Below are 12,114 nucleotides of genomic sequence, written 5' to 3' on the forward strand. Positions count from 1 at the left end.
ATATTTTGTCGGTAACTTAACTTACTCCATCCTTCATTCTAAGAAACCAACATCATTGTACCAAGCTTTTACTTACAAGGGCGACAAGGCAGTGCGCGATACAAGATCTCACCCGAAGTCGTTGTCCCTTCCTCAATGTAGGACGGAACTATATAAAAAATCGTTTATTAGTTTCGCGGCCGAACTATGGAACAGCTTACCACAAGACCTTGATAATGCCCCCACGAAGGGGATTTTCAAGTGCGACTTATTTAAATATCTACTTAACACACAGCCACAAGTACAGTAATAGCGATTCTTTTATTTTGTTATTTTTTTTTATCCCTCTTTTTCTCTATTTTTTTTCTCTCGTTATAGATATACTTATTTTTTGTTATTGTTATGATTTTAATCATTTTGTATTCTATTTCTTTTGTATATGCGCTTGAGGGGAGAAATCCCGGAGCGCCTAATAAATAGCGATTCATCATCATCATCATCATCATCAAATATTATAATATAATTCAAGTCAATCAATTTCAGGGGGTCGATTATGTATCACATAACTTGATGAAAATGATAAAAATGTGCGAATTAACTAGAATATTTATAATTTCATTGGTCAACACCTAGTGCATTCGCTAATTTTTGTGATTTTCACTAAGTTTTGAGATACACTCAAATCAACTTCCAGGTTGCCAATATAATTTATTATCATCAAAAATAAGATATTTGCTATAACAAATAAACTTTTGTATTTTCTAAAACGTTCAATATTCATCCATTGCAACTAATTAAATAATTTAAAATGGTTCTCATTATTCAGTTTATATTTTGCATCATGCTCCTAATAGCATTTATATGTTCTTACACCTGAACTTTATTATCTCAGCAATTTAAGTATGAAAACAACATGAAAATGATTAAATAATCAGCCAACAATAGCATCTTATTTTACAAAAATATACAAAAGTTGATACATATTATAACAAGTATCTATTTGATTTAAAGTAATTTAAAGCACAATATAAAATTTAAATTATAATTATATATTCTGACAATAAATCACTCTTGCAATATTTTATTCTATCTTTACAAATAAGCAACTTTACTTTAAATATCCCTCAAATATTATTAAAATATTATTAAATATATATATAATTCAATCTTTACATACCGTTAAAACTTAATCTCCTAACACAATCCTCTACATCCGTAAAAAAAAAGATCCACTAAGTAAATCTGCGGATAAGATTAAAATAAAATTAAAACAAACAATAAAGTACACTTATATAGTAGGGGAGACGGAAGGGCTAACTCGACACTATTTTTTCAAAGGCAATTTTTAATATTTAATTAAAATTTGTAGGCAAATTCAATGATATATAATTAAAGTGTTCTTTCAGGTACAAAATTAATTCAGAAAGTTTTGCTATACGTCGCTTTGTTTTGCCGCCAGGAAAGGAAAAGTGACGCAAAGACAAACTTTCGAATTGAAAAATGCCGGGGTAAACTTAATTTTGCTTAATTAAGCTAGCACCCCCACTCCTCGACAAGTTTAGAGTACTGTAAACAAAGAAATTGATATGCCATAATTTTATGTTAATTTTGTGTTTTCGAAATATCCCAACCCGGAATTTGGTGCTTGTTGTTTAACAAGAAAATCTATAAAGAATATGATCACGACAGAAATAAAACATATTAAACAAATTAGTTGCCGGGTCAAATTTGGTCTTAAAATAACACTAAAATGATGTGCTTTTAAAATATATAAATCTAAAAATTGGTGCTGATTGTTTCATTTAAACAAATCCATAAAGATTGTGACCGTGCTAGCGTCATTTAGTTTAAACAACAATCACCAAATTTTGGAATTGCATATTTTAAAAGCACATAACTTTAGTGTTATTTTAAGACCAAATTCGACCCGGCAACTAATTTGTTTCATACACTTTACTTCTGTCGTGACCATATTCTCTATGAATTTTCTCATATTAACCAACGAGAACCAAATTCTCCGGGTTTGGATATTTTGAAAGCACAAAATTAACATAAAAATCTGGCATATCAATTTCTTTGTTTACAGTACTCTAAACTTGTTTTCGAGGAGTGGGAGTGCTAGCTTAATGTAAAACCAACACCTCCACTTTTGCTACTTATTTCCTGCGAATTGGTAGGAGCACAAAATTCGGGATTAGAGCAATAAATGAGCACCAAATTAATAATTATGCCATACTTAATTATGCCACAGTCCCAAACTTTTTTTTAGTGGTGGAAATGTTAGGTTCATACAGATTTTTTATAAGCTTAACTTAAAATTGAAATTTGAGTTGATAGTATTCTACTCAGCGACATGTGAATTATAATATAATTAATGTTACATACCAGAGAGAGAAACATTTACATCTTTGCCTGCAATATCATCATTTTCAACTGTATTACACGTATCTGTAGCATCAGACTTTCCTTCAATATCGCAGTCCTTATTCATAATATTCATTGTCTTTCCATATTTATCTACAAAGATCACATCTAATGTGCTAATATCTGACATAAGTAAAAAGTATATTATTATTTCATACATACGATAAAATAAGTATTACATATATGGTTCATAATATTAGCTAAACTTACCATAACATGTATTTAATGCATCGTCAGTCGTCTCCTCATTATTAGAGTCTTTGGTTAACATCACAGATTCCTTATCATAACATGTATTTAATGCGTCAACAGTCGTCTTTGATTAGCATCACTGTTGTTCTCATTGTTCTTATCTACATAGCTTATCGTATTAATACCTGACATAAATAAAAAGTATATTATTATTTCAAACATACGATAAAATAACTATTGCAGATATGGTTCATAATATTAGCTAAACTTACCACAAATCTTTGGAAAATCGCTTCTTTCACATAGTATACGTGGTTTATTTGTTAAGATATTTTTCTTTATTTCATCCAATATATCTTTGTCATCTGTAATGTCAAAAAAATGTGTGATGAATTGTATTTAGTTTCCTAGTTCAATATATCGTGGACAATCACATTGTTACCGCTATTAAACTTTATTCAAAAACTAATAAACTGTTACTTCTTTGTAATTTTGTCTTAATAATAATTCATGAGGTTATAAAATAAATATGATGTAAATGTATAAATACTTATAGCAAAGGAGCTGTGCACAAAAAAAGGAATAAGAAATTGGAATACATAACATATAATTGAAGGTCGATCATCATGTATCTTAAAACAAGCTAAAAAATGAATAGATGTAAATCTGTTTATTTTTGTAATTTTTACCTTATTTTAAGAAATGTCATCCCTCAATTTTCTGTTCTGTATTTTTTATTCCTTTTATTGTGCACAACCCCTAATTTAAATGCTGTTACTTTCGTAATTCATTACAAAAAAAAAAAATAACGGCCATGTTAGAGCCTCCGCAAAAAACTCTTGTATGGTAACGTAATGTAACGTAGATCAACGCACAAGAAATGTATAATGGAGGATTCACACTGCGTCCGATGTTCGACGTACGACGATTCGACATCAAATAGAAAATTTTTGTCTCTAATAATAAATTCTGTTATTGGATGTCGGATCGTCGTACGTCGAACATCGGACGTGATCGGACGCAATGTGAATCCTCTATAAGAGCCTCCGCACAAGACTTTCGTATGATAACGTAGTGTAACGAAACGTGGGTCAACGCAAAAAAAAAAAACGTTATCGGTTACGGCATTATACGTCAATACGTTTCTTGTGCGTTGATCTACGGTACGTTACTTTAGGGCCCGGACACGCACTTTTTCGTAACAATAACAGTAAAGTTTAGACTAATCGCGTACGTTCCCGCCATACGGCCGTACGTTCCCGAATCGAGCAACGCGATTGGTCAAAACTTTACTGTTACTATTAAGAAAAAATATGTGTCCGGGCCCTTACCATACGAAAGTTTTGTGCGCAGGCTCTAACACCGTAACCGATTTTTCGGTTAACCTCACTCTTCATCTCTTTCTGAAGGGGCAGTTAGAAAAAGATGAAGAGTGAGGTTAACAGAAAGATACAAGCTACGGTCAACGTGACGCTTCAAATGCTTCGAAGGTTTCCTCTTCTTTTTTCTTTCAATGAAAACAGAAAGAGAAGAGGAGCGTTCCAAAGCATTTGTTGCGTTGACCGTAGCCACAGTTATCCGATGGTGACGAAATGACTCTGATAATGTAAAGTAATAGCAATATTATGAAAGAAATATTAAAATATTCCACTTACCATTTTTTGCAATAATAATTGCTGCGTAGTTTTGTCCATCGCTATACTTAGCTTTTGTAGCCATTTTCCGTTCTTTTAATTCGATTAGATTTGCACACGTAATAAAAATTATCATAAAACTTTATTAACGCGAACATATATTTATAATAAATTTTATATATATCAAAATTTGTTGTAAAAAGATATTATAACAAATTTATCATAAAATATTAATAAATGCATAATATCATTGTCTATGATTGAGAAGAATTAACTTATTGTACAAACTTTCATATTTAATAACATTCAGTTTTTTAGGTTATTATAGCAAATACAATTTTTATAGGATATTATAGCTTTCGAAGTTTGTTGTGAAAAGATATTTTCAGCAATTTATCATAAAATAATAATAAATGCATAATATCATTGTCTATGATTGAGAAAGATCAACTTATTGTACAACCTTTCATATTTAATAATATTAAGTTTTTATAGATTATTATAGCAAATACAATTTTGATATAATATTATAGCTTTCGAAATTTGTTGTAAAAAGATATTATAAGAAATTTATCATAAAATAATAATAAGTACATAATATCATTGTCTATGATTGAGAAAGATCAACTTATTGTACAACCTTTCATATTTAATAACATTAGGTTTTTATAGATTATTATAGCAAATACAATTTTTATAGAATATTATAGCTTTTAAAGGTTGTTGTAAAAAGATATTATGAGAAATTAATCATAAAATAATAATAAGTACTGTCCGCCGCCGCCACAACGCGCGGGAATTTGCGCCCAGGGGCGACCCACAGAGGCGAAGACGAAACCTCTAGAGGCCAAACAGTCGATAGCGTTTCGGCGCTGTGACTATTCTTTTATTTTCATGTGTAATTATAATGCGCGCGGCGCCTCACCCACACCACGGCGAATCTTCGAGGGAGTACCGATAACGAAAGGAGTCCGGGAGGACCAAGGACCGAGGAGGGGTGGCGAGAGCGGAAGCTACATGGATCACGGGCGGCGAGAGCAACGCGGCGGGCGTGCGGCAAAGGAGGCAGCGATGGACAAGGCCGCCGATAGCAGGGCCCCAGGTACCGGGGAAAACCCGGCCTCAGCAATTTGCCTCCACGGAATACCGGCCCGCGGGGTGACTGATGACCGCCCCGAGGGCGACCGGAGGCACACCGGCCAGAACAAAGTCCAGTCCGCTGCCCAGGGACAAATTGAAGAAGTCGCTACGCCGCCAAGGGACCGTTGCGCGCCTCCGAAGGATCCACCTTACGACGATCCTGCGTGAGAATATCGCGCGAGCTTGCACGCTCGCTCTCGATTGGTTGGCACGCCCCTACGGAAGGGGGTGCCGCATCGATTCCGTTATCGAGCGAATCTAGCGAGACACTCTCTGGTCGTCCGTCGGCGAGTCCGAACGTTCTCTTAAACTACGCGATAGCCGCCCCGAGTCGGGAAAATCTTGCGCTGCGACGATCCTCCGTACGAGGAGACGGCGAGAAGCCCTACGAGGAGACATCACATCGGTGAGGTTGCCCGCAGTAATTAATCGCAAAAATGTAACGCCACGACGCCGCCCTCCGGTGCACGCTCTCGTCCGGGATAACGTTGTAATATCGCGACGCGTGCGGTCCCTTGAGACCGCGTATCGAATGGCGACCGACAGCGAGAGCGAAGGGCCTCGGGATGGTCTCGTGGCCGCGGAATTGAGATAAAGACGCAATTGCGAGCCTCTGGAGATCGGGATAGATGCGTGGCGAGATCCGTTCCTGCGAGTCCGTTTCGCATAATGTCCGCGCTCGTGGTTGTGCCTCGCGCCTTCCGTATTCCCGGCGTATCAAATTACCACACATCGCTCTTGCGGAGTTTCGCCTGCGTCGGCACATCATTCGCGTTAATCGGCCGTCTGTAAGTGGCTAATTGCCTCAGAGAATCGTGCGTGTTAGGGTAGTTATGTTCGGATGCGTTGTTCGGTGATTTCGTGTTATTATTGCTCGCGGCAATCCCGCACATGTTCCTCGCATTTCTTCCAGTATTTCGCGCTACGCCGATTGCCTCGGCGTCTCATTTTCGCGTTCGGAAATCACTGAGGACAGTATTGCCTTTGCCCGAATGACTGGCGCTACCTTTGGTCATTTCTCGCGTTAGATTAAGTCCGTATTTTCGCGTTTGTTATAGTATTCCGCGTCTCCTTGCGATCGCGCCGAAATTGATTTCGCGTTATTGTGTTGCATTCGGTCCTCATTACTTTGGGACGTGGCTTACGCCACGATTCATACTTGCGTTAGGCTTAAGATAATTGGAGACAGAATTCTCGCGCGACTCCCGGCGTTGCGTTCACGCTCTCCGAGCGTGAGGTATCGCCCTTTCGCGATCTTTCCTGCGAGATCTTATTTTCTATTTCCGTGATTATTTCGTGTTTACTGTTGATGTTCCATATTAATTGTAAGTTTTGTCATACTGTATCTCTCTGATCTAATCGCAGTGCCTTCTGCGCGTTTATTATACGATAACGCCGTACTTCGTTTATTCTGGTGTCCGCGCTACCATTATTTCTTTTGTTTCATCTCTGACGCTTGCGCGACTGATTATAGGATTTGCCTGACCGACCGAAGCCGGATCGGTCTTTATATGTTTCACGCGCGCATTTCTAATGAATAAATGTTATTTTGATGTATTAATCGCTTGAGTTCGGAACCTTATTTATGGCGTGTCACCCCGCCGAATATCGCGCCGCCCTTCATCACCCCCGCCCCAACCCTTAGGTCGAACTAGCCGCTTCCTCGCACATCCGCACGTCTCGCTGTGCGTCTCGTGTTGGTTTTCTTTCACGATTTCGCGAACGCGCGTTGACGCGTCTGGCGCCCAACGGTAAATCCGTTTCGCAAAGTGTCGGAGGTGCGAGGGAATCGTCGGAGAGGCCCGTCATCCCGCTCTCCTTACTCCTTTTGATCCGGCACACGTCCCGGAGCGGTCCGGGAGTGAAAAAGTCGTGACAGTACATAATATCATTGCTCATGATTGAGAAAGATTAAATGATTGTACAAACTTTCATATTTAACATTATTGAAAAAAATAGTATTATAAAATATTATTGAATAGTATAGAAAGCTTATACAAGGTGTCAAAAATAAAAGTATCCAACCGAATGACTGGGGTAGATTGGGTCAAACTGAAGAGAAAAGTCGTATACCATTTTGCAAAATTCGCAATAGTTAACAAGTTATTAATTAAAACGTCTGAGCGAATGCGCGCACAAGGAGCGATAGAGGCGGGCCTCGGCGGCTGGCTGGGCTGGCACGGTGCCCGGCGCGCGGCGAGCGGGGGGGTCGAGAGACGAGCGGCGAGCGGGGCGCGGCGCGGCGCGGCGAACGTCGAGCGACAGATGTTATACACTGCGACGAAAAAGTATTAGAGCCAGCCCATACTAAACTTACGATAATTCCTTCGCGTAAACGGGATTTTCCTTCGCGTAAAGGGGATTTTGTAGTAACTTACAATAATTTACTCCGCGTAAACGAGTGAATTATCGTAAGTTACTACAGAAGTAACGCGCTCGCGTAAACGTAGTAACAGTAGGTAGCACACGTATTGGCTATTGCATAGGCATTGCCGTAACGTCTTACGCCTTAGATAATATTAATTAGTTTAGCTTGAATTATGTGTAATAAAAACATTTAATTTTAGTAAATTTAATTATTTTGCATGTCAAAGTTTACGAGGTTTACCACAAGCCTTACTTTAACTTTTGTTTATGTTATAATAACTTTAATGGTGCGTGTCCACCTGCGAGTAAAACTCTCGAGAGTAGCTCTCAAGATTGATTCTCGCAAATGGACATATTCCTAAAGAGTACCTATAACGGAGAATGAATCGCAGCTCTCGGCGAGCGAACTTTTCAAGACCTACTCGCAAATCGACACGACGTTATTTTACTCTCGGAGATCAGCTCGCCAAGCTCGAACGCTGTTCGTATTTTGAGAGCTACATGATGACACAAAGGAACTTATTGAATAATGCGGAAATCATGAACCATTGTAGAATACTACTGTGACAGAAATAAAAGTTTTTTTAATTTTTATGTTTTGCGAATAAAATGCGAAAAATTCATAATTTAAAGAATTAAATAATAATATTTTTAATACATTCTTTTATTACTTGGTCAATAATTAGTTACACTTAATTTTACATACTTTGCACGTTTTAGTTACAGCGTTAAAATTAAATACATTTTTACATCGCGAATTAAGTACATAAAAAAAAATATATATATTTAATATTTACATGTAAAAATCTAACATCAAGGTATTTCGCAAACAGAAAACTAAATAATAATATCGCACTATGTATTCCATTTCACAATTTGTAAGTCTGTAGAAACTTTTAATTGTTGGGAATCTTCAATCTTAAGCTCTCTAATTTAGAGCAGATCCGACACCTGCGATCAATCCATTGCTTGACCCAGAAGGTCTTTTTGTTGTTATTTAACACCCTTTTTCTTTTTAAAATAGTACAATGTCAGAAAAATTACTCTCAAATGGACAGTGTCAGAATAACTCTCGAGAGCTACTCTGGAGAGTTTTACTCGCAGGTGGACACGCGCCTTAAAACTCTCGAGAATATCTCTCGAGAGTTATTCTGACACTGTCCATTTGAGAGTAATTTTTCTGACATTGTATTCTCGCGAGCATCTCGCGGGAATCCGGAGAGTATTCTTTCGGAGAGTTCTCTCAAAACCGTATCCACTTACGTATTTTTTTAGTTGATGTCTGAGTGTGGTGACATCATAATGTCGCGTAAACGAAAGAACTTGCGGTTGCTATAGTGGCTAGCATTATTTTAAAAAAAAAAAGGATGTTAAATAACAACAAAAAATCCTTCTGGGTCAAGCAATGGATTGATCGCAGGTGTCGGATCTGCTCTAAATTAGAGAGCTTAAGATTGAAGATTCCCAACAATTAAAAGTTTCTACAGACTTACAAATTGTGAAATGGAATACATAGTGCGATATTATTATTTAGTTTTCTGTTTGCGAAATACCTTGATGTTAGATTTTTACATGTAAATATTAAATATATATATATATATATTTTTTTAATGTACTCTTAATTCGCGATGTAAAAATGTATTTAATTTTAACGCTGTAACTAAAACGTGCAAAGTATGTAAAATTAAGTGTAACTAATTATTGACCAAGTAATAAGAGAATGTATTAAAAATATTATTATTTAATTCTTTAAATTATGAATTTTTCGCACTTTATTCGCAAAACATAAAAATTAAAAAAACTTTTATTTCTGTCACAGTAGTATTCTACAATGGTTCATGATTTCCGCATTATTCAATAAGTTCCTTTGTGTCATCATGTAGCTCTCAAAATACGAACAGCGTTCGAGCTTGGCGAGCTGATCTCCGAGAGTAAAATAACGTCGTGTCGATTTGCGAGTAGGTCTTGAAAAGTTCGCTCGCCGAGAGCTGCGATTCATTCTCCGTTATAGGTACTCTTTAGGAATATGTCCATTTGCGAGAATCAATCTCGAGAGCTACTCTCGAGAGTTTTACTCGCAGGTGGACACGCACCATTAAAGTTATTATAACATAAACAAAAGTTAAAGTAAGGCTTGTGGTAAACCTCGTAAACTTTGACATGCAAAATAATTAAATTTACTAAAATTAAATGTTTTTATTACACATAATTCAAGCTAAACTAATTAATATTATCTAAGGCGTAAGACGTTACGGCAATGCCTATGCAATAGCCAATACGTGTGCTACCTACTGTTACTACGTTTACGCGAGCGTTTATACTTCTGTAGTAACTTACGATAATTCACTCGTTTACGCGGAATAAATTATTGTAAGTTACTACAAAATCCCGTTTACGCGAAGGAAAATCCCGTTTACGCGAAGGAATTATCGTAAGTTTAATATGGGCTGGCTCTAATACTTTTTCGTCGCAGTGTATAACATCTGTCGCTCGACGTTCGCCGCGCCGCGCCGCGCCCCCCCCGCCGGTCGTCTCTCGCCCCCCCCCGCGCGCCGCGCGCCGGGCACCGTGCCAGCCCTGCCAGCCGCCGAGGCCCGCCTCTATCGCTCCTTGTGCGCGCATTCGCTCAGACGTTTTAATTAATAACTTGTTAACTATTGCGAATTTTGCAAAATGGTATACGACTTTTCTCTTCAGTTTGACCCAATCTACCCCAGTCATTCGGTTGGATACTTTTATTTTTGACACCCTGTATATACTACGACATTGGTAACAGATTTGTCATATTAGTTAACATTGATATTCTTTCCATTTCTATGAGATCCTTTCATTTTCTATCTATTATTTTAAGCAGGGCTGTTATCGAGCACTAAAAAAGAATTCATTAACAAAACACGAGATTCTTTTAAGCGAGAGTTGATTATAATTTTCTCCGCTATTAGAATCCTGTAAAATGTTATGAAAACATCTACGATCATCTTTTATCTTCCTGACTTTTTGGGAAATTGAGGCTTTACTCTCAAAGCGTGTTTGTACAATGCCATTTATTGTTCATCACAAGCAGTCAAAACAAGAATCTACAAAGAGCAACATTATGTATTGAATATATATATATATATATATATATATATATATATATATATTTTTTTTTTTTGGTTCAAATTTATGTTAAATAAAGATCGAATTAAATTTATGTTAAACAAAGATTTAGTTAATTAAATTCTACATATTAAGAATAATTCTTCAGCTTCTTAAGTAATTATGTTTTTTAGTTTCAAATGCTGACGATCAAAATACCAGTCAAACTGTTAATGGGCATTCACTTAATACTATGTTTGACAATAATTTAAATGGGTGCCCTGCAGGTAATATATATAAATATTTTTAGTTTAAATTTATGTTAAACAAAACAAAAGTTTTTTTAATAAAAAATAATACATTTATTACTTTTTCATTTTTTAGATTTTACTATTGTTCAAAATGTAAACCAAAATACATATTCATGTATAAAAACTATGAGACATGATAATTCAACTAAAAAGGAATATCAACACAATGCAAAGTTATTATTAAAAAAATAGACTCACAGCAAACAATACAGAAGCAAAAACGAACACCATTATCTACTCTTAGGTATGTAATCACAATTCAAGCAATTTTTAAATAAAAATTAAAAATTCCTACTTTAAATTAACACTTTTTAATTCTAATAGCACAAACATTCTACCAACCAAACGACAAAAGAAACAGCCTTTTTGTAATTGTTGCAAAGCTTAGCGTATCTCATACCCATGTACCATATCCATACTAAAGCATTACGAGCCAAAAAATGAGTATATTAGTTTTATTTAGTTAATAAGTTTAATTGTACCCCTCAAAATTGTACTGTGAGTTAAAATGAAAGATGTAATTACTTTTTACATAAAAACTTTTAACACAATTTTTTTTTTTTTTTTAGAAAAATGTTAGTTTTTTTTATTTTTCTTTACAAAGTATATTGTTATACGTTATGTTCTGCTTTACATTATTGCAATGTGATACATAAAATAGAATTATACTTTATGATATAAAATTAGCAAAATGCAAAATTAGCTATTACGTTTATTATTATTAATTAGCTATATCTATTAAATTAAAAAAAAAAAATTTAGTTATCAGATATTAAATAAGAAAACTACTGTTTTGGTTAACATTAAAGAAATATTCATTGTACAACGGATTATTATACTTTTAGACATAATAGGTATGTAAAACGTTTATGTTTTAATCATATGCAGTTAAATAAATATGTACAAACATTTTTTTGTAATACTCTATTTCTTCAAAAGGTTCCTTTAGTTCTTTATATTATTGTCTACAAAAAATGTGAGTTTTATTT

The 12,114-nt window shown here is 35.6% G+C and overlaps 1 long non-coding RNA gene across 1 annotated transcript; it reads left to right on the top strand.

Annotated features, from left to right (window-relative positions):
- Positions 1-11,003: 11,003 nt before the first annotated feature.
- Positions 11,004-11,820, top strand: LOC143900859 (uncharacterized). Its single transcript, XR_013257896.1, has 3 exons — positions 11,004-11,101; positions 11,199-11,369; positions 11,450-11,820. It is a non-coding gene; the product is annotated as an uncharacterized LOC143900859 (long non-coding RNA).
- Positions 11,821-12,114: the final 294 nt, after the last annotated feature.

The sequence above is a fragment of the Temnothorax americanus genome, unplaced genomic scaffold, assembly GCF_048541705.1.
Source record: "Temnothorax americanus isolate GAGA-0224 unplaced genomic scaffold, ASM4854170v1 Scaffold309, whole genome shotgun sequence".
NCBI lineage: Eukaryota > Metazoa > Arthropoda > Insecta > Hymenoptera > Formicidae > Temnothorax > Temnothorax americanus.